This window comes from Eublepharis macularius, chromosome 9 (genome assembly GCF_028583425.1).
Source record: "Eublepharis macularius isolate TG4126 chromosome 9, MPM_Emac_v1.0, whole genome shotgun sequence".
Lineage (NCBI taxonomy): Eukaryota > Metazoa > Chordata > Lepidosauria > Squamata > Eublepharidae > Eublepharis > Eublepharis macularius.
The window spans coordinates 9,839,177-9,865,797 of NC_072798.1; positions in this window are offsets into that span (position 1 = coordinate 9,839,177).

The following is a 26,621-nucleotide window of genomic DNA, read 5'->3' on the forward strand; positions in this document are numbered from 1 at the left end:
GAAGCTGTTTGAGACGATCTATAAAACCTTATTCTGTAAGGGATCTCTTGTATCGAAAAAGCGCAACACTCTTAAGGACACTACAGTTCCTAGGATTCCTTGGATGGAACCATGACAGTTTCAGGCATAGCCAACAGTTGTGTGGAGTGCATTCTGCCAAACATAGGGGCAACAACTAAGCAGGAAAACAACAGTTTGGTCTGCTGGAGCGGCGCGGAGGGCAATCTAAACTCCCCTCCATCTAGACATCAGGGGGCGGGGCCACCAGCCATGTGACCATTTTCAAGAGATTCCGGAACTCCGTTCCACCGCGTTCCAGCTGAAAAAAAGCCCTGGTAAGGGTGAAGCTGTGTGTCTGCACAGAGCACAGGTTGGCTCTGCGACGAACGTATGAAGGAAGTAACATTTAAATTGACCCTCACAGGATTGTTGTGAGAAAAAAAATGGATGAGAGGAAAATGATGTAAGCTGCTTTGTGCCTCAATGTGGAGAAAGTGGAGTAGAGATGAAGTAAAATAAAAAATTAAATACCTCTTTATACTTGGGGGGAAAGTTATGTCTCTAAAGGTCCTTAAAATACATTGTGGAACCACAGTGTCCAACATAAAATACTTGAGAAAAACAGAATTATGCCAGTCCAAAGCCATAAGGATGAATGCTCAGAAGCTCTTTTGTTATATGGAACATCCTTTCCCACCACCAACAGACATGATATTATTGTTATTGTTGTTACTATTGCTATTACTATTATTATTAACAACAACAACACAGTGTGCTTATATACTGCCCTTCTGGACAGATTAGTAAACACTCAGATAAGTGAACAAGAATCAGATAAATTCATGATGGGTCGATTTAATAATAGTTATTAACCTTGCTAGCTAAATGGAACCTCCATGTGAAGTAGCAGTCTATATGTAATTACCAGAAATGAGGGCCCTGATCTTCATGCCTGGCTCACGAAATTCCTGACTGGCCACTTTTGGAAAGGCAATCCTTACATTCTTGCAGTTGATGAAGGGGACCTGGAAATTCCCTTCTCCTGCAACCTGATGAAGGACAGAGAGGATGGGCAACGTGCCCACAGCAAAATTGGGAAACAGCAGAATAAAGTGTTGAAAAGAAACAGAAGGGTGGGCTGAACACACTGGCATTGGCAGTTGTGAGAGAGGCAGAGAGAAAACTCAGAAGTAATTTTCAGAAACTTTTTAAGCATAGCTTTAAATATCAGAAAAGCTTAAGCCGTCGTGCACAAAGGCACGTTCCCTTTGAAAGAGTTCCAGAAAACCATGAAATGTTGTCGATAAGGCTGTGCCAATTTGCAAAGCTGGCCACAATCTCTGCCTCACGTTTTCTCCCCTCCCTCTCGCATTCTCTCCCTCCCTCTTTCTTCCCCCCATATCCCCCTGGCTTTAATTCTCCTCTCTTGCTTTCTTTCGCTCCCCTTTCGAAAGCCTGACTGAGCTTATGGAGTCAGAACCGGCAGAATCGCACACATGATTTTGGATGCCGGAGCATCGCTCATCAGTGCAGCGAATGCAGACGTTGTGAAATGGATGGCAGCTGATCCCCCAAACAGAGAGGTAAATCCAGCTCAGCGCTTTGGTGGTCTTCAGCTCATGAACTAGTTATGTTCCCCCTTAATTACAGAGTAACCAGGACCTCTGTTGGGTCAAGGTGCTTACCTGTAATTTGCAGCTTTGATAAGAGCCTTCAGTCTTTTTGGAAAGAAAGCTAAAATAAATTGAACTTACTGCTCCGGTGAGACTGGGGTGTTGTATGACAAATTCCAGAGGGGCAGCCCTATTTGGTTATTGCAAAGAAAACACAAAATCACCAGCCAATAGATTCGAATGCACAAACCTGCCTTATCCTAGCCCTGTTCGCGTGTTACAGTGAAGGTATGTGCAACCTGCACGTAGATGTGTACACCAGTTTGTGAAAAACAGCCAAAGCACATTTATTTTGCAATTAAAACTAGGAACCAGTTACTGGAGAAATGCAGGGTTTCAACCACATGTTCAGCTGTTCATGCATTGCATGTAACATGAGAATTATGAACACATGTAGAAAGGAAAATAAAGTGTACCTTGTGCATGGATCACACATGTAGTTTGTGAACAGTGCTTCTGTGTATAGTGTACACTTGATTTTTTAAAGCACATTTATTGACTATCTCATGCTACTTTCAATGTGCGTGCAGGCGAAGGTATGATACAAACCACATATCTATCCAGGTACTGATCACTGGTTTCAGTTGCAAAATGTATGCACATTGGATCTCGCTTACAAACAGATGTACAATTGGCAAGCAGGATCTAGATGCATTTGTTGCAACACATAAGCAGGGCTACAATCACACAGCTTTGAAAAGATGGGCAATTCACCATACACAAATATTTTAAAATAAGATGGAAATTATGTACTAAATATCAAATGTTTTTAATGTCTCACTTCAAATTAGGTAGCCAGGCTTGGCAGCCGGCAGGTTTGGGGGTAGGGACATAGTGGGGATATCATTGCCAGCATGACAACATTATTTCCAGGGAAAACCTGGAAGTGATGGCTGCTAACTCTAGGAATTGTCAGAAACTCTATGGCAAAACCATCGAGTTTCTGGTGGTTCCTAGAGTTATGATGGGCATCAAAAGCCGGGGCGGCAGGGGAGAATTCCCCACACTCACTAAAGCCTTCACAAACCTAGTTTAAACATTGTGCAAAAGTATGGTTATGTTAACAGTTGCTAGTTTGTGACACTTGAGTTTGGCTCACAGAAAATCACTCAAATCCTGGTTTGTCTTGAAAAATGCTGACTTCATTACCTTTGCTCTCCCCCACCCCCATTTCCCCTCAAGATACCCTGTTGAAATCTCAGACTGTATTGTAACAACAGTTGGACATGAAACAAGAAAGGATTAAATTCAAGTTTGTATATGTTGCAAAAACATCATTAAGCCACATTGTGTTATTTGACTCTTAAGTCCCGGTTTGATGTACCCTTGCTAAACATAACTCATGGAATGGCCCACATTCACACATGAACCTTTCTTGGTTTAATTAAATTGTGCATGATTTCTGAACCGAGTCAGCTAGTGCCAATTTATTGCCTCACATTTCCAGTTCAGACATGCAGTTTTTACTACAGACAGACATGTCAAAATCTCAGAAGAAGCCGTCAAGTGCGTGGGCTCGAAGATTGTATTTGAGGCAGCAGGAGCAACGAATTTGGTGTGGCATCATCATGTGGTATCATTTCCAACATGTGACCAGAAGTGACATCACTAAGTCAGGACAATACCCTAGGATTCATCCCAAACTCTATAGAATTTGGGATGAATCCTAGAGCATTATGTAATCACAATGACATCACTTCCAGTCACATGTTGGAAGTGATGTTGCGCAGTGGCAAATGGCCTCCCCTATTTATCCCCACTGCCCTACTGAATGGGGGCTCCAGTATGGGAGGTGTCTCATTATAACCTGGCATGGCTACTAGCAGATGACCTTGAGATTTCAACCTGCCTTCATAAAAATGACACTCAGGGTTGAAATCTAAGACCTGGCACAGTTCCTTCTTTATCTCAGTCTAGCTGTGGAGAAAAAGTCTATTGTGTTAGATTGCAGGGTGGTAAAGAGGCAGGTTCTGCTTCACTGTTCATCCATGGTTTCTTTTTTTGGAGAGCCAGTGTGATGTAGTGGTTAGACTGTTGGACTAGGATCTGGGAAACCCAGGTTCGAATTCTCAAAATCCCACTGGATGACCTTGCGTCAGTCACACACTTTCTGCTTAACCTACTTTACAGGATTATTGTGAAGATAAAATAGAGAAGAGGACGATTGTGTAAGCTGCTTTGGGACCCCACGGGGGAGCAGGCTGAGGGAGAAATGCATTAAGTAAATAAATACATATCATTTGAAATTAAAATAACGTCACTTGACGTTTCATACGTGAACGAGGCAGCCCCCTGAATAAACAAATGTGGCTGACCCTGGCTGTTTTCACAATCACCCGTAAGATTGCACGAAACTCACGGAACGAAACATCTTCCTAGTGCGATTTCCCTTTTAATGGTACAATGACATCAGAAATTGTGCCATTAAACAGGATCATGCTGGGAAATCATGCTAGGAAGACGCTTCGTTCTGTGAGTTTCACGAGATCTTCCAGAAGCTTTGGCCATGTGGAAACGGCCCTTGTCACATTTACTTTGGCTTACGTGATGTACTTTTTTCACAGACTAAAGCCCAGCACTCAGGGAGGATTTTGCTCTCCCTGTCTTGCCTTTGATTGTTTATTTACCATCTCCTTTAAGAGGGAAAGAAGAGGAGAACAATAAGGGTGGTAAAAGATTTGCTGTACATTTCAACAGGAAGTTCTCTTGAGCAAGCTCCCATTAAATGCATGTGAAAGAAAGCCTGGCACACAGATACGTAGGAGAACATGCAGGCAATCAGTGAATTGCCATAAATTGGTGAGTATCCATAGCATACCCCTGCTTGCTTATAGATAGCGTTGCCAACAGGCCTGGAGAAAAATGTCCTTGTCCTTTTGATAGAGGCTTAATGTGTGAAAATGGACGGTTGAAGCTTTTCATGATATGGTGGTAAATAACAGCATCTGGTATCTGATAGAGATCAAACTATTATTAAAGAGCACCAGTTTAAAAAGTAGGCAATCCTACCTAGGGACAGGATAGTCCTTTTCCCAACAGGGGATAAAAATTACTTTTGGAGATTTCAAGTGACCAGTTTGGTGTAGTGATTAAGAGCGGCAGGACTCTAATCTGGAGAATCAGGTTTGATTCCCCACTACTCCGCTTGAAGCCAGCTGGGTGACCGTGGGTCAGTCATAGCTCCCTCAGAGCTCTCTCAGCCCCACCCACCTCACAGGGTGATTGTTGTGGGGATAATAATAACACACTTTGTAAACCGCTCTGAGTGTGGCAAACTGGCTCTGGGTCATATGGCCATGCTTTCTGTGAGCCAAGCTAGTAGTGACGATGTACCCTTGAATGGCAAGTGAACAAACTCACATGTATTCCTCCCTGTTCACTTGTGCTCCACTCAATCTCTATGTGTGCTCCATCCTTGTTTTACCAGAGGGAGTCATATGCAATAGGGCCTTTATGGTGGTGGGGTTTGGGGAGGGACCTCAGCAGGGTATAATGCCATAGAGCCCACCCTCTAAAGCAGCCATGTTTTCCTGGGCAACCGATCTCTGTCATCTGGCGATCAGTTGTAATTCTGTCCAAACCCCACCTGAAGGTTGGCAACCCTATGGCAGAATGGGGGAATTTAATAACAACAACAACAACAACAACATTCGATTTATATACCGCCCTTCAGGATAACTTAATGCCCACTCAGAGCGGTTTACAAAGTATGTTGTTATTATCCCCACCCTGTGAGGTGGATGAGGCTGAGAGAGCTCAAGGGAACTGTGACTAGCCCGAAGTGACCCAGCTGGCTTCAAGTGGAGGAGTGGGCAATCAAACCCAGCTCTTCAGATTAGACTCCCACGTGCTTAACCACTACACCAAACTGGCTCTCTTAAACCTGTGTCAGCCTTCTAAGCACTATGCTACACAGACTGTCTGTATTTCTGTATCTGAAGAAGTGAGCTGTGACTGATGAAAGCTCATACCCTACTACAATTTTTTTTAGTCTTATAGGAGCTACTGGTCTCTGGCTCTTTTCTCCTGCAGACAGATTAACACACCTGCCCATCTTGATGCATTTTGTACCTTTTTAATTATTTTATACCTAAAAGCTGGCTAGAAACATTTCAAGGAACGAAAACTGGAAAGTCTATAGCACCCAGGGAGTTCTGCACACCCAAGTGCAGCTCAAGTCCCATCTATCATTATTCTGCTGAGGCCCTTTTCAAGCTCCTAATACATTTCTTCATGTTTTTGAAGCTGCCACTTAGCCAGTGACCTTTTCCTTTCACCCTGAAAATCCCACTCAACCATCCTGCCTTCAGGCCTATAACTGCAAACTGTCTTTCCCAAGACAATGAAGCAAAGACTTTAAAAAAATGGACAAAAAAAGGAGAGGGACATTCCACAGAGACCCTCTGTATTCTGGTAACAAATATGAACTGGGAAGACTGGAGAGCCCGAATTAGAAATAATTCCCTTCCTTTATGTGGAACACGGTGCCAAGGATGGGAGAGACATTTATTGGCTATGTTTGATGGGAGTTATTTTGGCCCTTTGATATTCGGGGAAGGTTTAAGTACAGAAAATGAGCAGTGAAGTATGTGGAGGGGGGGGGGAAGGACATGGGGGTGGGCTTTCCAATGTAAACACCATTATCACTTGGAAATCAATTAGCTCCTTGCACCAAGAGAATGCTTGGCTTTAAAAGGGCCTTCTGAACTGTCTATTGTAAGCCGGGGTTATTTACTTTAATTAAGAGGAGACAGAGTGGATTATTGTCTCAAACACAAGGAGTTTGGGAAGAATTGGCCAATTACACCCTACCTCACTGAACAACAAAGACAAAGGAACAGGCCGGCTCCAACCCAGGAGAAGACCTTGATGAGTTCTTTGTTGTTGCTGTTGTTTTTGAAAAAAAATTGAGATTTTGATTGTATAATAAATAGAGAAGATTTACGCTCCCTCCAGCTAAACATGAGGTGAGAGATTCCCGTATGTGTCACTGTCTCCAAACCAAAAGCATTGCTGCAAGGTCAGAGGTGCCTTGGACTTTATTTTTAAGCCGCAAAAAGGTTTGGCATTCCAATACAAAGCAGAGGAGCTAGTTCAAATTTGTCCTAAGAGGAGAAAGGTGAGCTTCATTCACCCAGAGCTGCCAAAGGAAAACTGGCGAGCTTAAGAGCAGTGGAATTGTCTTGCAGCGTCTGCCTTTTTAGTCTGTTGTTCTTGATCACAAAGGAGCCCATCAAAGTCCTTTGGAAGGTCACCAGCATGTAATGTTACCTGAAGGCTGTCCCGTTTTGCTGTGCCACCCATCTGTTATTCAAAGGTACACTGCCTCTGCTTTTGGAACCTCCATTTCGCTAGGGTGGATTTGGCTGATATTGAGCATCTTGTCTCACACAGTGGCCAACAGCAAACCAAAGAATCTCCCATCCCAAGATCAACACCGCTAGTACAATTGTTTCCGTAATAAATAAATGTTGCACTTTAATTCATTAAAGTGCAACGTGCAAACCTGCATAAGTGTCTCAAGTAATTCAATATTAAAGAAGTTAATAAATATCCAATAAATACATCTATCACAAAGTTAATACATATACAATAAATAATGTATAAAAACCGATTAATCAAATGCATCAGTTAAAGGTACAATCTGTTTAATTACACGATTACAAATTTGATTTTTCTCAATGCTTTTTCGAGGGCTGCTTCAGGCTTCTCACCAGATGTAACCAATCAGCAATTCACGACGAAAAGCGGCATTCCGTCGTGAAGAGCTGATTGGGTATATCCGGTGAGAAGTATACTCCATACAGACGTTATGTAAAGCAGCCCTCAAAAAAGCATATTTGTGTGAAACAGACAGGGCTAGCAGTTTGTCGGGCTGGTTGTTCAGTGGCGTCCCACGTGAGTGACAGGCATCTGAAAATAAAAAGAAACAAGTGTGTGAGCTATTTATCAACAAATACTTTCATTTATCTTGCCTGCCATTGGAGTACCCCGCTGGACTACACTTGGACTTTATTTACATTGAGAAAAATCAAATTTGTAATTGTGTATTAATGATGAGGTAGATTGCATGATATGGAAACTTGGCATAAAGTTAAGATAAATAGAAATGATCTGTATAGAAGCATTAGATCATATTAAGACGGAGACCGCTCGTTTTGACCTTTAGTTGATCCAAAATTGAACAGCGAGTAGGGAAAAGAACGTATTTAGTTTGTAAAGGTAAATGTGAAAATACATAATAGCTGGAATAGTAGATGTAATTTTCTCTTTAACATTGATGAACTCTGATTAAGATGTTTTGTGTACTCTGTATTTTAATTACTCTTGTAGTGTAAAATCTTACTCTCCCTTTGATCCTGTTATTCCCCCCTCTTTTTTCGGTACCCCTCTTTTTTCTGAAAAAATAAAAAAAAGTTGTAATTGTGTAATTAGACGGGCTGTACCTTTAATTGATGTATTTGATCAATTGGCTTTTATACATTATCTATTGTATATTTATTAACTCTGTAATAGATGTATTTATTGGATATTTATTAACTTATGATTGTTAACTTGTTTAATATTGAATTACTTGAGACACTTATGCACGTTTGCACGTTGTACTTTAATGAATTAATTTATTATGGAAACAATTGTATTAGCGGTGTTGATCCTGGGACGGGAGATTTTTTTCGGTTTGCTGTTGGGTGTGTTCTCCTGGGTTAGCCTCTTTTGTTGTAGCTCACACAGTGGCCAGTCAGGAAGATAGTTTCAGGTGGGTAGCTGTATTAGGGCCAAGTTAGAAGTTACGAGTTACAGTTGAATGGCAAGTGAACAGACTCACATGTATTCCTCCTTATTCACTTGCCCTCTACTTGCACTCCACTCGATCACTACGTGATCGAGTGGAGTGCAAGTGAACAGGGAAGAATACACATGAGTCTGTTCACTTGCCGTTCAAATGTCATTCGTTCCTTGTAGCTTGGCCCTAAATCATACAAAGAGAACATAAAAGATAAACTAAAGATAAATCTTTAGGGAGCTATTGGACCTGAATCTTGCTATTCTACTGAAGACCGAGGGCCAAGCTAGAAGTGATGAGTTACATTTGAATGGCAAGTCATCAATCAAATTATATATCTGTATAGAACTTGCTTATAATTTTTCACTTCTATTTAAATGTCTTTATTCTATCTTTTTCACCTATCTGTCCTCCCCCCTTTCCCCCTTATAATACTTTCTGTTTAAATTTAAATTTATTCTTAAATGTTCTTAATTTTCAGCTATATATTTGAAAAATTCTTGAAATTTTGAGATTGGCCTATTACGTATTGTGCGACATTGCCATTGTCGCATATTCATATAATTTATTCTTCCATTCCTTCATATCTGGACATTTTTCTGCATTCCATTTTGCTGCAGATATTACTTTTGCCACCATCGCCGTGTACTTAAATCATTCACTATGCGTTTTTGTAATATTACTTGGTAAAATATTTAATAACGTATTTTTGGGATTCATCACAAACTTACATTTTAATATCTTTTGCATTTTTTCATATACTATCCAATATTTTCTTGCTTTCTTGCATGTCCACCACATATGGTAAAATGTTGCATCCGTACTCTGACATTTCCATCACTTTTCATTATACTCTTTATTAGTTTTTGCAATGTCTTTGCAGGTAATGTACCATCTAAATAACATTTTAATACCAATTCTCCCTTAACATTTGGCATTCCGTAAATTTAATTTTTTTAGTCCATAGGTTTTCCCATTAGTCCATCCCAGTCCAACCTTCTAACCACTGCACAACACTGCCTCTATCTGACTCTCTGGAATGGACCTCCCCTGACATACTGTAGTCCGGATGTATGCATCACTTGCCATTCAAGTATAACTCGTCACTTCTAGCTTGGCCCTTGGTCTTCAGTAGAATAGTAAGATTCAGGTCCAATAGCTCCTTAAAGACCAACAAGGTTTTGGGGTATTGATGGATTTTGTTTACAGGGTAGCTCACCCCTGTGGAAAAGGGAGGCAAGGGCTGGCCAGTAGTGCTGGCGGTGGAATACCACTTACCATCCCACAGGCCAGCATTGGGCTGGAGCGTTATACATCGAACAGCAAGGGGCCTTTTGATGCCAAAGGATCGGCTGCCCATATGCCTGGCCAATGCTCCAATCTGGCTGTAATCAATAAAGTTGTGGCCATTCCAACCAAACGGGAGCGTCTGTGTATCATTTTCTGGAACCCAGCCGGAGCATAGCACATAGGTAGCAAAGCGTTATGCAAAAAGTGCAGGGATCTGCAACCATATATTAAAGAAAGATGATGTGATCCGCCCTGAGCCTGCTTGCACGGAGGGCAGAATAGAAGTTTAATCAAATAAATAAATTTTCCCACCTTTGTTTTTCTTCTCTTCCTGGACCCTGTATTGGTTGTGGCTGCCTTCTTCTATGTTCTCTGGCTCACCACATTCACTGTAAAGTTCTCAGCATCCCTAGACAACATAAGGTTCAAAGTACTCCCACCTTCTCTGCTCCCAAACCTCCTCCTCAAAGGGATCTTCCATATAAAAAGCAGCATTCGGGCTTTTGTTATTCATGTTTGTGTCAAGCCCTAGGAGAGTGAAGAGTTTAAGGGTGTTTAATTTTGTGTTGGTGGGATTCTTCCTATGACTTGGGGGGAAAAAAACCCCCAACCTCTTGAATTTAGCTGTTCCCTAATCCCCAGTATCATCTCACTTGGGATGTGGATGTGAGCAGGCCCCCGCCCCCTCAGACCAAGATGACTTCGCTCCCTCTTATGTGACTCACAGTTTTCTCTGCATATTGTAAATGTGCATTAAGGCACTCAAGCATGGCCGCTCCTGAAGGACTTGCTGCCATTTACTTTGGTAAATAACAATCATTTCATAAACTGCCCAAACGGACAACCCGGAGGACTTTTGTTGATGGCTTTGGGGGATGCCGATTTGCATTTTGAAATGTTTTAAACCGAGTGCCAGGAAGGGGCTGCCTGTTTCCTCATGCCATTCTGCTTCGAAATGGGGTCCTATCTGGAAGTTCTTAAACTAGGATACAGAAAGTTGATCTGGACCTGCTTCATATGAAATCAATGAAAATAAGACGTCAAATCAGACAATGTCTGTATTTTGCCCTCTAACCACACGTCCAATGTTGTAACTGTTTCTTTCCTTATGACAGGCTTCTAATGGTATTTCTCCCCTCCCAACTGTTGTTGTTGTTGTTGTTGTTGTTGTTGTTATTATAATTATTTATATTTATATCCCGCCCTCCCCGCAAGCAGGCTCAGGGCGGGTCACAACAGAAGATAAAATATACAAGATAAAATCACAATCAATTAACACAGCTTCTAATAAAACACCTGCTCACCGTATAGAAACCATATAGCATCTGACTGAGGTGGAGGTGTGGCTTAACCATGTGTGGTTGCTCATATATGGGGGGGGGTAGATGGTCAATACCCCCTACAGACATAGAGGAGACTGGGAGAGATGCTCATTTGGTCAACTGGCTCATTTGGTCAACTGGAATTGATATACAGTTTCCAGCCTCCAGATAATGGCTGGAGGTCTCCCAGAATTACAACTGATCTCCAGATGACAGAGATCTGTTCCTCTGTGGAACATGGTTGCTTTGGAGGGTGGAGTCTATAGCATTATACCCTGATGAGGCCCCTCCTCTCTTCAAATCCTGCCCCAATATCTTCTGGAATTTCCCAACCCGGGGTTGGCGACCCAAAATTGGCACCACGGCATGTTCAGAATGATCACAAACACTATCCATCCTCTTCAAATCGACTAGTCCTGCTCAGAAATTGCTGTGCAATAAATCTGCAGGCTGTTGCCTTTCAAGGTCACAAGGTCCTGATCTTCTTCCTCTCTGACTTCAGCATTTAGTGTTTGACACTGCAATCCTAAACAGACTTACACCCTTCTAAGCTTATTGACTTCAATGGATTTAGAAGGGTATAACTCTGTTTAGGATTGCACCATGGAAGTGCTTTCTGAATTCATCTTCAAACTGCCACTGGACTTTGGTTTTATTTTGCTACAGTTATCCCTTGAGCACAGTCATTCCTCTATAATTTTCCTGTGTTATCCCTCTTTAAAAGATCCAGTGAGAAAGAGCAATCGTGTTACCGGGCATGAACGATTGTCTGTTGTGTCCTGATTTCTCACCCAGCATCTAACCATCACAACACTAACAATTGTTAGTTTAATAAAATTAGGGCGTCACGTGATGTCTGAACCAGCCTCTTTTTTACTTCAGCCCTAGGACAAGCATTTCTTCTTCTTCTTCTTCTTCTTCTTCTTCTTCTTCTTCTTCTTCTTCTTCTTCTTCTTCTTCTTCTTCTTCTTCTTCTTCTTCTTCTTCTTCTTCGATCTAGGTCTTGAGCAATAAGGCTAAAAGAAAACTTACGTAGAACCCATGTCTAAAAGCACCTCTTATTCAGGGCTCATTTTGAGGGGGAATGTGCAGGAACGCAGTTCCGGTAGTTCTCCAAAAAGGTCACATGTCAGGTGGCCCTGTCCACCTGATTTTTTGGCCATTTTGGGCCCCTTTCAGCCAAGAGTGGTCCCCAAATGGCCAGAATCGGGCCTCTGACTGGTAGTGGATCACTCTTCTGCTCAGCAGTGGCCCAATTCTGACCATTTTGGGCCCCTTTTCGGCCATTTTCAGCTCCTTTTTGCCATGTTGGGCCCAATTTCGTCCCTGAATGGACAGGATTGGGTCCAAAACAGCCAGGATAGGTGATGTCAGGGGGTGTGGCATATGCAAATCAGGTATCCAATGACACACTTCTGGTGGTGACAAGGGGCATGGCATATGCTAATGAGTTATGCTAATGAGTTCCTGCAGCTCTTTTTCTATGAAATGACCCCTGCTCCTATTATATAGTGGGTACAACAGTTCAAGTGATTTCCAGTAACATCACCACTCAAAGCCCAAACATCAAAACAGCAGTTATGGAACACTCAGCTCCCCACCAAAACACGCCCACAATAAATCTCAACCAATAGCAAACACCCGGTATCCAGAAACCCTATTTGCTAGTTCATCAGTCTGTAGGGGAATCCTGATTGGCCAGCTCAACAACACGGCCAATTGGAATGCAGCTGTACAGAACCTTGCTACTAAAGCCTTTTGCTTGAAGCTCCCAGTACACTATACCTCCCTTCGACACTTTTCTGTGGCCTCTAGAAATCGAGCAACAAAATAAGTGCGATTGGTGTCAGAATCCTCTATGAGGAACTAAACCTTTTGCTCAGATGTCACTAAAGGAAACATATTCCATTTATCAAAACAAGGCACAATCCATTTTAGCCTTAACTAGATCACATAAGAACACTGTAGGAGAATATGTACAAGAGTGGGGCAGGGACGTAACTGATCTGAAAAGGGGATCCCAAGCAGATGACCCAACAATACCATTGAAAAGGGGCACTTAAATCGTGTATGCATAAAGGTCCTACATAACTTTGGACTGGCCAAGGATTCTAAATAGGAAGGGAGTTTACCCTTAGAGGACAATAATATGAAGACAATAGGCAGGATAGTGTAGTGGTTAGTGTTGGACTAGGATCTGGGAGACCCAGGTTTGAATCCCAACTCTGCCATGGAAGCTTGCTGGGTGACCTTGGGCCAGTCTCATATTCTCAGCCTACCTCACAGGGTGGTTTTGAGGATAAATTGGAAGAGAAGGAGAGTAATAAAAGCCACTGTGAGTCCTCATCAGGGAGAAAGGTGGGGTATAAATGAAGTAAATAAAATAATTAGATTGATCTGCCTTACAGGGGTGTTGTAAAGTAACATTCTGAGATAATGTGTAGACTGTTGGACTGGGAGCCTAACTATGTCTTATATTTTCCCTGGGTCTTCCCTGGATCCACACAACCAGACATGCGTCTGGATTTCCATGCTCAGTTCTCTGGTAAGTCAGTTGGTTTATCGATTAGGCCTTTGGAAGGGAGAGATCTGAGCTCCAATATGTGTCTTGTGTCTTACAGGGTAACCTTCAATTAGTTATTATGCCCAGGCAACCTACCTTGCAGGGTCATTTACATAAGAAAATAGGACATTGCTATTTGAAAAACTGCAGAGATTTAAGTAAATAACTATAAAAGTTGGGTGGACACAAATATTCTGATGTAAGAGATGCACATGTCAAGGGCTGCCGACTGACCCCTGAAATTTACTTGTCATGGTTCTCAGCTTTGTTCATGGTTCTTGTGGCTTTAAGAGGAGTTTGATGTACAGACCTGAGCTGATGAAGAGTTCACGGCACCAGGCTTGAACACCAGCTCTGACCTCCACACATCAATCTGCTGCAGAGATAAATTAGGCGACCCAAATTGCCAAACTCACTATAAAAAATGTTCACACCAGGTTTGGAACACTGATGCAGTGGCTCACAGGTTGCACAGCAAAAGTGATTTATTGCTGGGTGTGTGAGTCAGCCCTGGAAGTACATTGCAGTGCGTTACCTATCTCAGATAATTTACGCTTGTCAGTTTCTATTATGACAAAAATCCTGACTTGATGCCATAAACTATGGACAGAGGCAATCAACCTCGTCAGGGAAGGGGGAGAAGAGGGGGAACCCGTGCATGATTTTTTTTTTTAGTGTGCTCCGAGTATAGTTAGAAGTGATTTATACTTTTGGGAAGGTAGCAGTAGCACCTCAACATGGCCCCTTGATACATATGCAGATTTTACAGACAGCTGTCCTAGCAGCTTTCACCCCTGGTGTGCTGGGGTCAGGCACACAGGAAGAACGGGTGCATTCAACTAGGGGGTTCCCAGATAGCTTTGCTGCACCTCTGAATTAAGATCCATTGAAAAATTCTTGTAAATTTTGAGCCCAACTGTTGCTTCATTAAAAGTTTTCCTTCCTTCCTTCCTTCCTTCCTTATAGCCATACAAACGTCGTAAGAAATGCAATTTCATTTGTATCACATGTCCCATAAATACCCATATTTACCAGGGGCAGACCCTATTCCCCAGAATTTGTCCTGGTCCATTCATTCTCTGTGTTTTTGCCTTTTAAAAAGATCTTTCATCCGTGCACACATTTCTCAGTGTCTTCCTCTGGGTTCAATAAATGAGGCTATGGAGGATGCAACTTCTCCCTTGGGCACATGCAATGTGGAGTCAATTGCATACATTGATTCAAAAATTTTGGACTGATGGAAGGAGAGCCTTTGATTAATGTGTTTTTTTTTAAAAAAATGTTTCAAGCTATTTTTAATACAAAAATCTATCTATCTATTATTTATTAATTATTTATTATATTAGATTCTTAGTCCGCCCTCCCTGCCAGGCGGGCTCAGGGCAGAGTACAACATTTCAATTTACATAAATACAGTTAAAAACAGATAAAACAGTATACAAATAACATTAAGACAACTTTATACAATACAGCTTCTCTTCAGATGGTGACGATAAAATACTGCTTTTCAAGCCCTGGCTCATATGTAGGGTGGTGGACAGATCTTTAGTGTGGCCAGTGGGGGCCCAACCTAGCCTCCACCATATGCCTGGTGGAACATCTCTTTCTTACAGGCCCGGTGGAAAGATAATAAATCCTGCTGGGCCCTGGTTTCCTTAGACAGAGAGTTCCACCAGGTCGATGCCAGGACCGAAAAGTCAGTCTATCTATCTATCTATCTATCTATCTATCTATCTATCTATCTATCTATCTATCTATCTATCTATCTATCTGTCTGTCTGTCTGTCTGTCTGTCTGTCTGTCTGTCTGTCTGTCTGTCTGTCTGTCTGTCTGTCTGTCTGTCTGTCTGTCTCACATTATTATCCCACTCTTCATCTCAGGAGGTCAGGGTCACAAAGTAGAAAGAGTATGTTCCTAGTTTCATCTGTGAATTGTCAGAAGATAAACATTAGTATACAAATTAGTATACACATTAGTAAGTGGCGCTCTCTGCTACTTCTTCTGAATAACTTTGACATTTCCATAACTTCAGAGAGTGTTGAGTGGTTTGAAGTTTTGCTTCCATAACCCACTTGGCTAGACTTAGCCATTATACCCTATGAAGTATCTTCTACCATGGTTTTATTTTACAGTCAAAGATTTATGTATACATTTTAAATAAAGTTTTAATCTTTTAATTTTTCTGATGTCTGTTGTTTGCCAGCATGGGGACCCTATTTTGACAGACTAGTGGCATATAAATACTTTAAATCAATCAATAAATATTTAATCCTCCTACACGTTATTAGGAGCAGTGCCTTCTTTTCAACAGTGGATCTCTATTTATTTATTTATTTTTAGCTCCACAATGAATAACAACTGCAATAGCAAAAAAAAGGAACATAAAATAAAATAAAACCAAAGAAACAATGATAACTTAAGAAAAGCAGCAGCATGGAATAAATCACAGACTCATAGAGTTGGAAAGGGTCTTACAGACTATCAAGTCCAACTCTCTGCACAATTCAGGAACAGCCTAAAGCATCCCCAACAAGTATTCATCAAGCCGCTCCTTGAAGACTGTCAATGGGAGGGGGACTGCCAATGAGGGGGAACCCACCACATTCCTGGGCAGCAAAACAAATTCTGTGAGAAATTAAAAAGACCAAAACAGCCCTGGGAAGGGCCTGCCTTCTCCCTCCAGCCTTTTATTGACAAAAGCCAAGCCTGGAATACTGGCTAAACTGTTATGGTTGCCTAGCAACAGCCACTGAGGGCATCTAGTTAAAGCTACAGGTACGTCTTTTATCATTTTGGGTGTTTTAAACCCCCTAATATTTTCTTTTTAGATTTCAGATTTTTCTGCAAAGCTGGGGTATTTTTCAGGGTGTAGGAAGACCTGTCTTGTCTGTCCAGTCTCCAGATTTAAGTATTCACAGATTTGGGCCACTTGGCGATTTATCTTATAAATTAAGATAAAACTGAACAATACAATACAAAGCTTCAACAAATATTTAAGGCAGAATTAGTACAGTAGTTCAAGTGTTAGATTTGGATTTGAGAGAGCTGAGTTTGAATTCCCACATTGCCATGGAATCTCGCTGGGTGACCTTGGGTCAGTCATACAGACTCAGCCTAACATCCCTCCCTCACAGGGTTGTTTTGAGGATAAAATGGAGAGGAGAATGGGGGTGCTCCCAGGGAAGCACGATGAAGTCACTCCCAGGAGTGATGACATTGCATCACATTGGGAGTGCTACTGTGCTTTGTACGGGGCTGTTTTGGGCCTCAGATGTCCCAAATCAAGCCCATTTGGGACCCAAACTGGCCCCATGTGAAGTGTTGCATGTGCTCCTAAGCCTGCGTGATGACATCACTTTTTGGAAGTGATGTCATTACACAGGCCCAGGAGCATGCACACTCTCTGCATGTGCAAGATGAAGGAAAAGAAGGTGAGTGCCGGTTCCCCCCTCCCTCCAGGAAAGTAAGGGGATTTGGCAACCCTAACCAGGCACCAGATGAATAGCTCTGGGGAAGGCATTCCACAGTTGTGGTACTACCAAGAAGTCCCTGCAGTGGAGCCGTCTCTGATGGGTTGATTCGCCACTCCTGCTCTACTGGAATCTCTAAGCAATAAAAGCAAATATATCTTCCTGGATGAGCAGTTTAATTTTTTTTAATTAAGAATCTATTGGCACTATTACAAACACAGTTAACGAACAGTCAACCACTTTCACTAGCCAAGGCCACCCAAGAGATGAAATAAACAACCCAACCAGAAAAACACCCCCAAAAGAAAACAGTAGACTGGAAGAATGAACACCCATCTGGAGGAAGGAAAGATACAGAAAGATAAGGGCAAATGTAGAAGAAAGAGGGGAATGGGGGTTGCAGAGCAGGGTGAAGCGTTTGTGTGTGTGAGTGTTTCTGTAAGTGTGTTTGTGTTTGTGTTCATGCAGCAGCCAAGGCACCATGAATGTTAAACCCGAGAGCTGAAAATCTGTTTGGTGGTTTTAAATTTTAATTTCTCCTGCAGATGTTATCACTTTTTTTTTACTACCATGATAACTATCATTTGTTACAATTTGTATTCGATCATCGTCATCATTATCATCACGGGCTAGATCATGAGCAAAGTCTCCAACGTTGGAAAGGATTTACGTCAGCGGAATGGGACTTCCAGAATCCCTCCTCACACCAAGCTCTGAATGCCTCTTGAAATGCTGTTCTTTAAAATTGAAAGGGGCCATAGGCCAAGTCTACCTGACTATCAGTTGTTAGTTGGCGTCTCTTTTCCTGTTCTTATGCCACATTGCCTATTGGAATCGAGCCCTTACATGCCTGATTTTTCAAGGGGGGGGGATTCACAAAAATATCAGCATTTCATTTACTCACACCCTTAAGGTCAAAGGATATGAGACAGAGATTACATGGAACAGCTAGTATCTTTGAATGTCAATTTCAGGTGTGTTTGGTCTTTGACCTCACTGGGATCATGTGACCTTCCATCGATGCATGGTTTTGCCTGTCCAAATTGCACTCCCTGCACTGGGATTATTTTTTGAAGAGACTTTCCTTTACAATGTCTCCCCCACTTTGGGGTCTAACAGAAGATTTGTTTATTTATTTACTTAACTTCATTTATTTTATTTATTTATATTTATGTATTAACGTCATTTATAGTCCGCCTTTCTCACTGAGACTCAGGGCGGATTACACAGTATGAGGTTAATACAATCAGTATCAAGTAAGTACATTTCAATACAATACCATAAGGTAAACATATACAAGTTTAAAGACATAGCATCAGCAAGGATCCAAGACATAGTAGAGATATTGAAGCAAAACATAATCAATTCTAGGACTAACATTAGACAGCATGGAGCGATGGCTGTACATAGGAGTACATATTTAAAGCAGCAGATAATATATGAAGCAAAAATGGTGATGAAGTCTATGATCTCCAACTTGTTAGTGAAGCACCTGAGACCCCATCCCTACAATGCAGCCCTCCCATTTGAGTAAAAAGCCCTTTCTCCCAAACGTGGACCCCAAACGGCTAACATCATTCTCCTGTTCTCCATTTTTTCCTCACAGCAAACCTTATGAGGTAGGCTAGACTGAGAGTTTTTGTGACTGGCCCAGGGAATGGGCCTTGGGTCTCCCAGATCCTAGTCCATCACTCTAGCCACTTCACCTCACTGGCTGTCTGGAAGGCAGGTTGCAATGGGCAAAACCACAAGGGCAGAAGCCCCTCCCCGTAATGGCTGCAGTTTGAATCTGGGCCCTTGCATACCTTTTATAAGCATTTCTCAAATTCTGGGCACATCGGATCACTGATTTTATGGCATCTCGTCCCTATTGATTATTAAGCAAACCTTTCAGATTAGAGGTGGGCAGGAACCAAAATACAAACCAAAGTTCATTACAAACCGGGTCATTTTTTTGGTTCGCAAACCAGCAGTTCATCGGAGGGCATTTCTGATGAACCGTGACAAACTGTGATGATTTTTAGTTTGGTTCGTTTTTCAGTTCGTTACTGCAGACAGCCTGGCACTGATCAATCAGTTTCCTAGGCAATGGGGAGTGGGTGGGTGGGCTTTCTGCAGACCTTTTGCTGTCCTGGAAGTGATGTATTCATGAACCAAACAAACCGGATCGTGAACTGGGCAATTTCATGCTGGTTTGTGGCTCGTGGTTTGTGAAATGTGATGAACCACGAACTGCAATGAACCGCCATTTTCCTGGTTTGTGCCCACCTCTAGTCCAGATATATTTACAATTTCCCCTTTGTTGGCTCTCCTGCTACCTGCCATTCCAACATTTTAATTCTGCTTTTCCTGCCTCTTTTCATCCCGTGTGTGTGTACATGTGTGTGTGTGTGTGTGTGTTAGCCCTTTCTCAATCTACCTTTGGAGCAAAGCGGCCTGATATTTGCTCAAAAGGTGATGTGTTCTGCATCCGATGTGCAGTAGGCTTGTGTGTATGTGTGTGTAGAGAGCGTCAGTTTGCAGGAGTGATCCCTCAAAGTTGGTATTGCATCTTATGCCAAAGGTTACTGGCTACCAGCCCTGGAAATAGCTCTGCTATGAGTGCCGTGGGGATTAGCTGTGTTTGCAATGCTATGTATAACCTTGACATCCAGTCAGCAAAGTACAATATTCATTATTGCCTGGCTGTCGGCTGAAGACAATTTCAATTATTCTGGCATTTCAATGGATGAAAAAGCCCTTTAGGCTGGCTCACGAGATTAGACTTAAAGGCTCGGTAAATTAAGAAAGTTGCAATCAGTATTTTATCTGGCAGGCAGCTGTGAAATATACTTTGCTGGGGGGGAAAAGAGTAGGGCGGTGGGGGGGGGGGGAGAGGACAAAGATGAGTTACTCTATCCCAGTTGCCATTTTGATATATCAATTTGTGGTCTGAACACAGACAATCCCGAAATAAATTATGCACTGCATGTCTTTAACCACCATTAACAGCAACAATAAATAGTCTAAAGACCAGGACTGCCAACTGACTAAAAATCATTAGAGATCTTTAGACTCCCTCCTGTTTGGCTAGGGATCCCAGGTGCTCATCGGTGGTGGGCAATCTCCCAGTGGTTTACCTACTTGTTCACCAGTCCTTGGTGACCAGTGGGAGGTTTTGAGCCATCTGAAGATTGCCAGCCACTGGCAGGCCCCCTGGGAACACATGAGGGGCGTGCGCTCTAATCGGATGTGACAATGTCACTTCCAGAAATGATGTATCGTGCTGGCAGTGGGAGTGCTCCCGCCCTTTTGGGGGCCCCAATTTTGGCCCTGAATAGGCTGATTCTCAAAGAGTCGCAAAGTGCAGGAACACTCCCAGAGCCGGTGTGACGATGTCACTTCTGGAAGTGACGTCATCACACAAGTGCAGGGAAAATACATCAGCAGAAGGCGCAAAGTAAGTGCCAGGCCCCCCTACTGCCGGGAGGGTATAAGACCTGGCAATCCTAAATTTGGCCCTTTTTCTGCATGCAGGGAGCCGATGTTTCATTGAGCTGTTTGGTTGATCGCAAGCAGCTCCAAGCCTGTTTGTTGAGTTACACTTTTACATATTCATACAGTACAATGTGATCAGCAGTATTTCATGCAAGCAATTTTCACACGGTCTTATGGAAGTCCAAAAATTTCCTCCTCCCCCTCTTCCTCCTGTCATTGCTGCATGCCACTAAGGTTGCCAACTCCGGCCTGGGAATTCCTGGTGATTTGGGAGTGGCGACTGTGGAGGGATTTCACATAGAATCTAGGGAGTACGATACAGTCTGCGGCCTGAAGTTGCCATTTTCTCCAGGGGAACTGATCTCTGTGGTCTGGTGATCAGTTGGAATTCTGGGGAAATTCCTGGACCTTGCCTGGAGGTTGGCAGCCCTATGTGCCAATCAATGTATGTATGTATGCAGGGCTTTTTTTCTGGGAAAAGAGGTGGTGGAACTCAGTGGTAGAACTCAGTACCACAAAATGACATCACTGTGGGTCAGCTGGAACAAGGGGGGAGTTTTTAAAAGTTTAAATCACCCTTGGTGAAAATGGCCAGTGGCTCCGCCCCCTGATCAACAGACTGAGGGGAGTTTAGATTGCCCTCCGCACCACTGGAGCGGTACGGAGGGTAATCTAAACTCCCTTCTGTCTGGAGATCAGGGGGCGGGGCCACTGGCCATGTGACCATTTTCAAGAGGTGCTGGAACTCCGTTCCACCGTGTTCCTGCTGAAAAAAAGCCCTGTATCTATCTATGCATGTATGTATAATAATAATAATAATAACATTCGATTTATATACCGCCCTTCAGGACAACTTAATGCCCACTCAGAGGGGTTTACAAAGTGTTATTATTACCCCACAACAATCACCCTGTGAGGTGGGTGGGGCTGAGAGAGCTCCAGAGAACTGTGACTCGCCCAAGGTCACCCAGCTGGCTTCATGGAGGAGTGGGGAATCAAACCCGGCTCTCCAGATTAGAGTCCCGTGCTCTTAACCACTACACCAAATGTCACAACTAACTTATGGCAACTGTAACAAGGGACTTTCAATGCAAGTGAGAAGCGGGGATGGTTTGCCATCGCCTTCCTCTTCAGGGTCTTGGTTGGTGGTCCCTCCTCCAAGTACCAACCCTACTTACCTTCAGAGATTTGAAGAGGTCAGGCTATACCATACCCTGCCAGTGAGCAAATTGGTCATGCAATGATTATAAACACTGTTTTTTTAAAAAAGTCTTACAGTTCGTGTGTTCTTTTAATTCCATGTTAGTTTCAAGGTTGTTTACCATACAAGCTTTATCGCACAGCCTTACAGAAGTCAGGGCACACCCACCCACCTGTGTCTTTGAATGACCTCTCTTGACCATCCTGGGAGGAGAATGGATTGCATCGACTGCACAGATGCAAAAGAGGCAGAATGAAATGAAACTCTAGCATCACAACTCCTGTGCAGCCACAGAGCTGTTCAGCAGCTATTTGAATTGGATGGTGGCAAGGTGAGGCAGTCTGGGACTTGGTTCATGAATGATCATGGCTGTCTGCTGAACATATTTGCTGTAAAGTTTGCAGCATCCCTAAAATTAACATTAGCCCAGGCTTCTCTGATGCCTTTAAAGCAGCTTGAGCACTGCAAATTGGCCCAGGAACCAATGTGCACCTAAGGAGCTAGTTGGGTGTATTGGTTTAGAGAGGCAGGACTCTAATCTGGAGAACTGGGTTCGATTCCCCACTCCTCCGCTTGAAGCCAGCTGGGGTGACCTTCGGTCAGTCCACAGCTCTCTCAGAGCTCTCTCAGCCCTATCCATCTCACAGGGTGATTGTTCTGAGGATAATAATAACCGTGACTCGTTAACTGCTATGAATGTGGTAATAACTTGCCCTGAAGAGCGGTATATAAACCCAAGGTGGTTGTTGTTATTATTAGAAATGGGATTACCTATGAATGTTGGCAGGTGAAGCTATTGTTAAAAGAACCACTAGAGAAGCTAGTGGGACCATTCGAAAGCTCACCACATGGCCCCCTTTCCAGCTTCTCTCTTCCGTGCAAGGCTCCATGTACCATCAAAATAAAAGTGAGATTATGTCTGTGAAAGCAGCTCACGGCAAGCTCTTTTTGTCTTGAACCGCATGACTTGACAAAATAAAATTCCAGTAGTAGAAACACAGTCATAACAATTCCCTAGAGGCGACGAGGGTTTGACAATGATCTATGCCTCTTTTCACTAGAATGAGAATGATATCGTTATTAGAGAAGGGCTGTTATTTATTGCTCTTCCCACAGGCAGGGAATATTCTATTAATTATTATTTATGTAGCTTCACTTCTAAGACGTTGTTTCCCCCATGTATCTTTCTCTCTAGTACATTTGAGCCCCACCTCAGGGGCAGCATACAAGGTTCTGTATTGTATCATTACGACAACCCTATGAGGTAGGTTAAGCTGAGAAAATGTGATCGACTCACCCAGACAGCTTCACAGGTTTTCCCCAGTCCAACCTTCTCTCTCCCCCTTTTCTTTTAGTAATCATATACATTTTTATTTCAGTTAATAAACTCACCAACATAAAACATGAGCTACAATCATGTAAATCATACATCTACAGCCATCCACTACTGCAGATATCTACAATCATCTAAGTCATACATATTACATAAACACCGTCATCTAAATCATACAAAGAGAACATAAAAGATAAACTACTATCATTTAAATCACATAGTCATCAATCAAATTATATATCTGTATAGAACGTGCTTATAATTTCCCCCTTCTATTTAAATGTCTTTATTCTATTTTTTTCATCTATCTTCATATCTAATAATAGTTTTATTAGAAACATATACTGCCAATCTCTTCGGTCCTCCCCCCTTTCCCCCTTATAATACTTTCTGTTTAAATTTAAATTTATTCTTAAATGTTCTTAATTTTCAGCTATATATTTGAAAAATTCTTGAAATTTTGAGATTGGCCTATTACGTATTGTGCGACATTGCCATTGTCGCATATTCATATAATTTATTCTTCCATTCCTTCATATCTGGACATTTTTCTGCATTCCATTTTGCTGCAGATATTACTTTTGCCACCATCGCCGTGTACTTAAATCATTCACTATGCGTTTTTGTAATATTACTTGGTAAAATATTTAATAACGTATTTTTGGGATTCATCACAAACTTACATTTTAATATCTTTTGCATTTTTTCATATACTATCCAATATTTTCTTGCTTTCTTGCATGTCCACCACATATGGTAAAATGTTGCATCCGTACTCTGACATTTCCATCACTTTTCATTATACTCTTTATTAGTTTTTGCAATGTCTTTGCAAGTAATGTACCATCTAAATAACATTTTATACCAATTCTCCCTTAACATTTGACATTTAATTTCTTTAGTCCATAGGTTTTCCCATTAGTCCATCCCAGTCCAACATTCTGACCACTACACAACACTGCCTCTGTCTGACTCTCTGGAATGGACCTCCTCTGGCAAACTGTAGTCCGGATGTATGCCATCACTTGAGGTTTGCAACCTGAATTTTTTTCTCATGATGGTGAGAAAAAAACCCTTTCACTTGTAAACAAAGAATGAGAAGACATCATCTTTTAAAAATAGAGAATGATGAAAACAGCATCTCTGAGCATGTACAGAGTAGAGCTTCCATTTCCTGGAACTTGCCCAGATTAATCTGATTTGGAGATTGGAGTTCTTGGCACCCCCTTCAAGAAAATCTTTCCCCTTGTTGTTTGGGCAGCAGCTTGGTAAATACATGTATCCACCAGCACATTTTAGTGCTGTATAGTGGGCTCCCTGAAGATGAGAGGAATACCCCACACTTGCACAGAAGAAATGAAGCTTTTCCAGCATTCTTTTGGTGACTGATAAATGGAGGTTGTGGTTTGCTTCTTTGCATTGGTATTATCTTATTGCATTGTCGTAAAATAGATATAAGCTATTTTGAATCCAGTTGGTAAGGAGAAAAGCAAACTATAAATGCATTAAATAAATAATCTCCTAAAGCAAAAACCAGTCTCTGCGGAACTCACGGCTGCTGGATGTTGCAATAGTATGCTAGCTAGCATAACTGGCTTTAAACACAATTTGGTGTATACTGAAGAATAGACCTATTGGTAGTAGAAACCTTTATTGACAACATACTTCAGGTGGGCAGAAACAGAAGATAATTGGATATCACTAGAGGTGTGCACTTCGGGTTTCCGATTTGGGAAAAATACCTGAATCGGACTCGATTCGTAAAGATTCGGGATTTCCTAAACGGCCCCAGCATACTGGGGCTGTTTCAGGAACCCCAAATCAAGGATTCCCAAACTATTTGTGTAGCTTCAGGAAGCTTCGGATCAAGGGGCTGAAATGTCCCACTCCATGCCCCAGCGCAGCAGGAGGGAGAGAGACATTTAAACTGCAGATCACCATCTAAAACCTGCTTGTGAACTTCCATTACTAATTTATTATTAAAAGTATTTACATTTCACTGTAGGACAGAAAACAGCTGCAAAAAATAAAAATATGGTGAAAATGAACTGGAAGATGGAAGTCACCTATAGTCAGCACAATCACCAAAAGCATTAACCAAAGGCAAGGTATTTGGGACCAGGGGACATTTCGTAGAAAAAGAGCTGCAGGAACTCATTAGCATAACTCATTAGCATATGGCACACCCCTTGATCTGGCTGAAATGGCCGGGATTTGGATGCTGCTGGACAGGGGAGTGTTCCCCCACCTGGCAGTGGCCCAATCAGGATCCTTTGGGGCCAAATCCAGGCCAAAACACACCCCAAATGGCTCAAAGTGGCAATTTTGGGTACATTTCGGCCTGGATTGGGCCCCAAATGGCCCAGATAGGGTCGGTGCTGGGCAGGGAAGGGGTCCCCACCAGGCATTGACCCAATCCTGGTGTTTGGGCCCCATTTGCGCCCAGATCAGGGCTGAAATAGCCAGATCAGGTCAGTGCTGAGCAGGAGAGGGTTCCCCCACCAAGCACCAACCTGAACCCGGCCTTTCCGGCCCCGATCCCAGCAGAAATGGCCCCAAAGGCCATTTTGGGGGCTTTTGGGCCCTTTCAGGCCCAGATCAGGGCCAAAACAGCCTGGATCAGGTCTGGGCTGTTTTGGCCCTGATCCGGGCCCTAAAGACCCCAAAATGCCCCTTGCCCTTTTGGGCCATTTTTGGGCCAGGATCGGGTCCGAAACGACTGGGGCCAGGTCGCTGCCAGGCAGAGGAAGCTTCCTCCACCTGACACCGACCTGATCCGGGCCCATTCGGCTTCAATCTGGGCCCCTTCACCCCCCAAACGGGCCCAAAACGGCTGAAAATGGGGACGAAATGGCTGGGACTGGGTTGGTGCCAGCCAGGGGAGGGTTCCCCCTACCCGGCATAGATCTGATCTGGGCCATTTTGGCCTTTATCCATGCTGAGTCAGGATCAAAACTGCCCCAAATTGCCCATTTTGGTACCGTTTTGGCCTGGATCGGGGTCGAAACAGCCGGGATTGGGTCGGTGCCAGGTGGGGGAAGGTTCCCCTACCCAGCACCGACCTAATCCAGGCCATTTTGGCCCAAATTCAGGCCATTCTGGCCCCAATCCAGGCCTAAACAGCCCTAAAGTCAGGTCGGTGGGGCCACCTGACTTGGGGGAACAGCTAGAACATCGTTCCGGTGCGTTCCCCCTCGAAATGAGCTCTGGTTGGGACAAAAATGAAAAAGTTGCACAGCCTTTATGGCAGAGAACATCTCCTGAACTCAACCGACAAAGGATTCCACAGTCTATAGCAACTGATCCCTACTCCTAGCTGTCACCTTTACTAACCTGATGCAGAAAATATCTTTTCTTCACTGAATGCAAACCTAATTGCTGGGGATATCATTATCACAAGATATTATGTGAACCACTAGTATAAATGGCTTTCCATATGATTACGTGAGTAATTGAAGCACAGGCTATTGGTGTCAGGCATACATACATGGACCATACTCAGTCATGT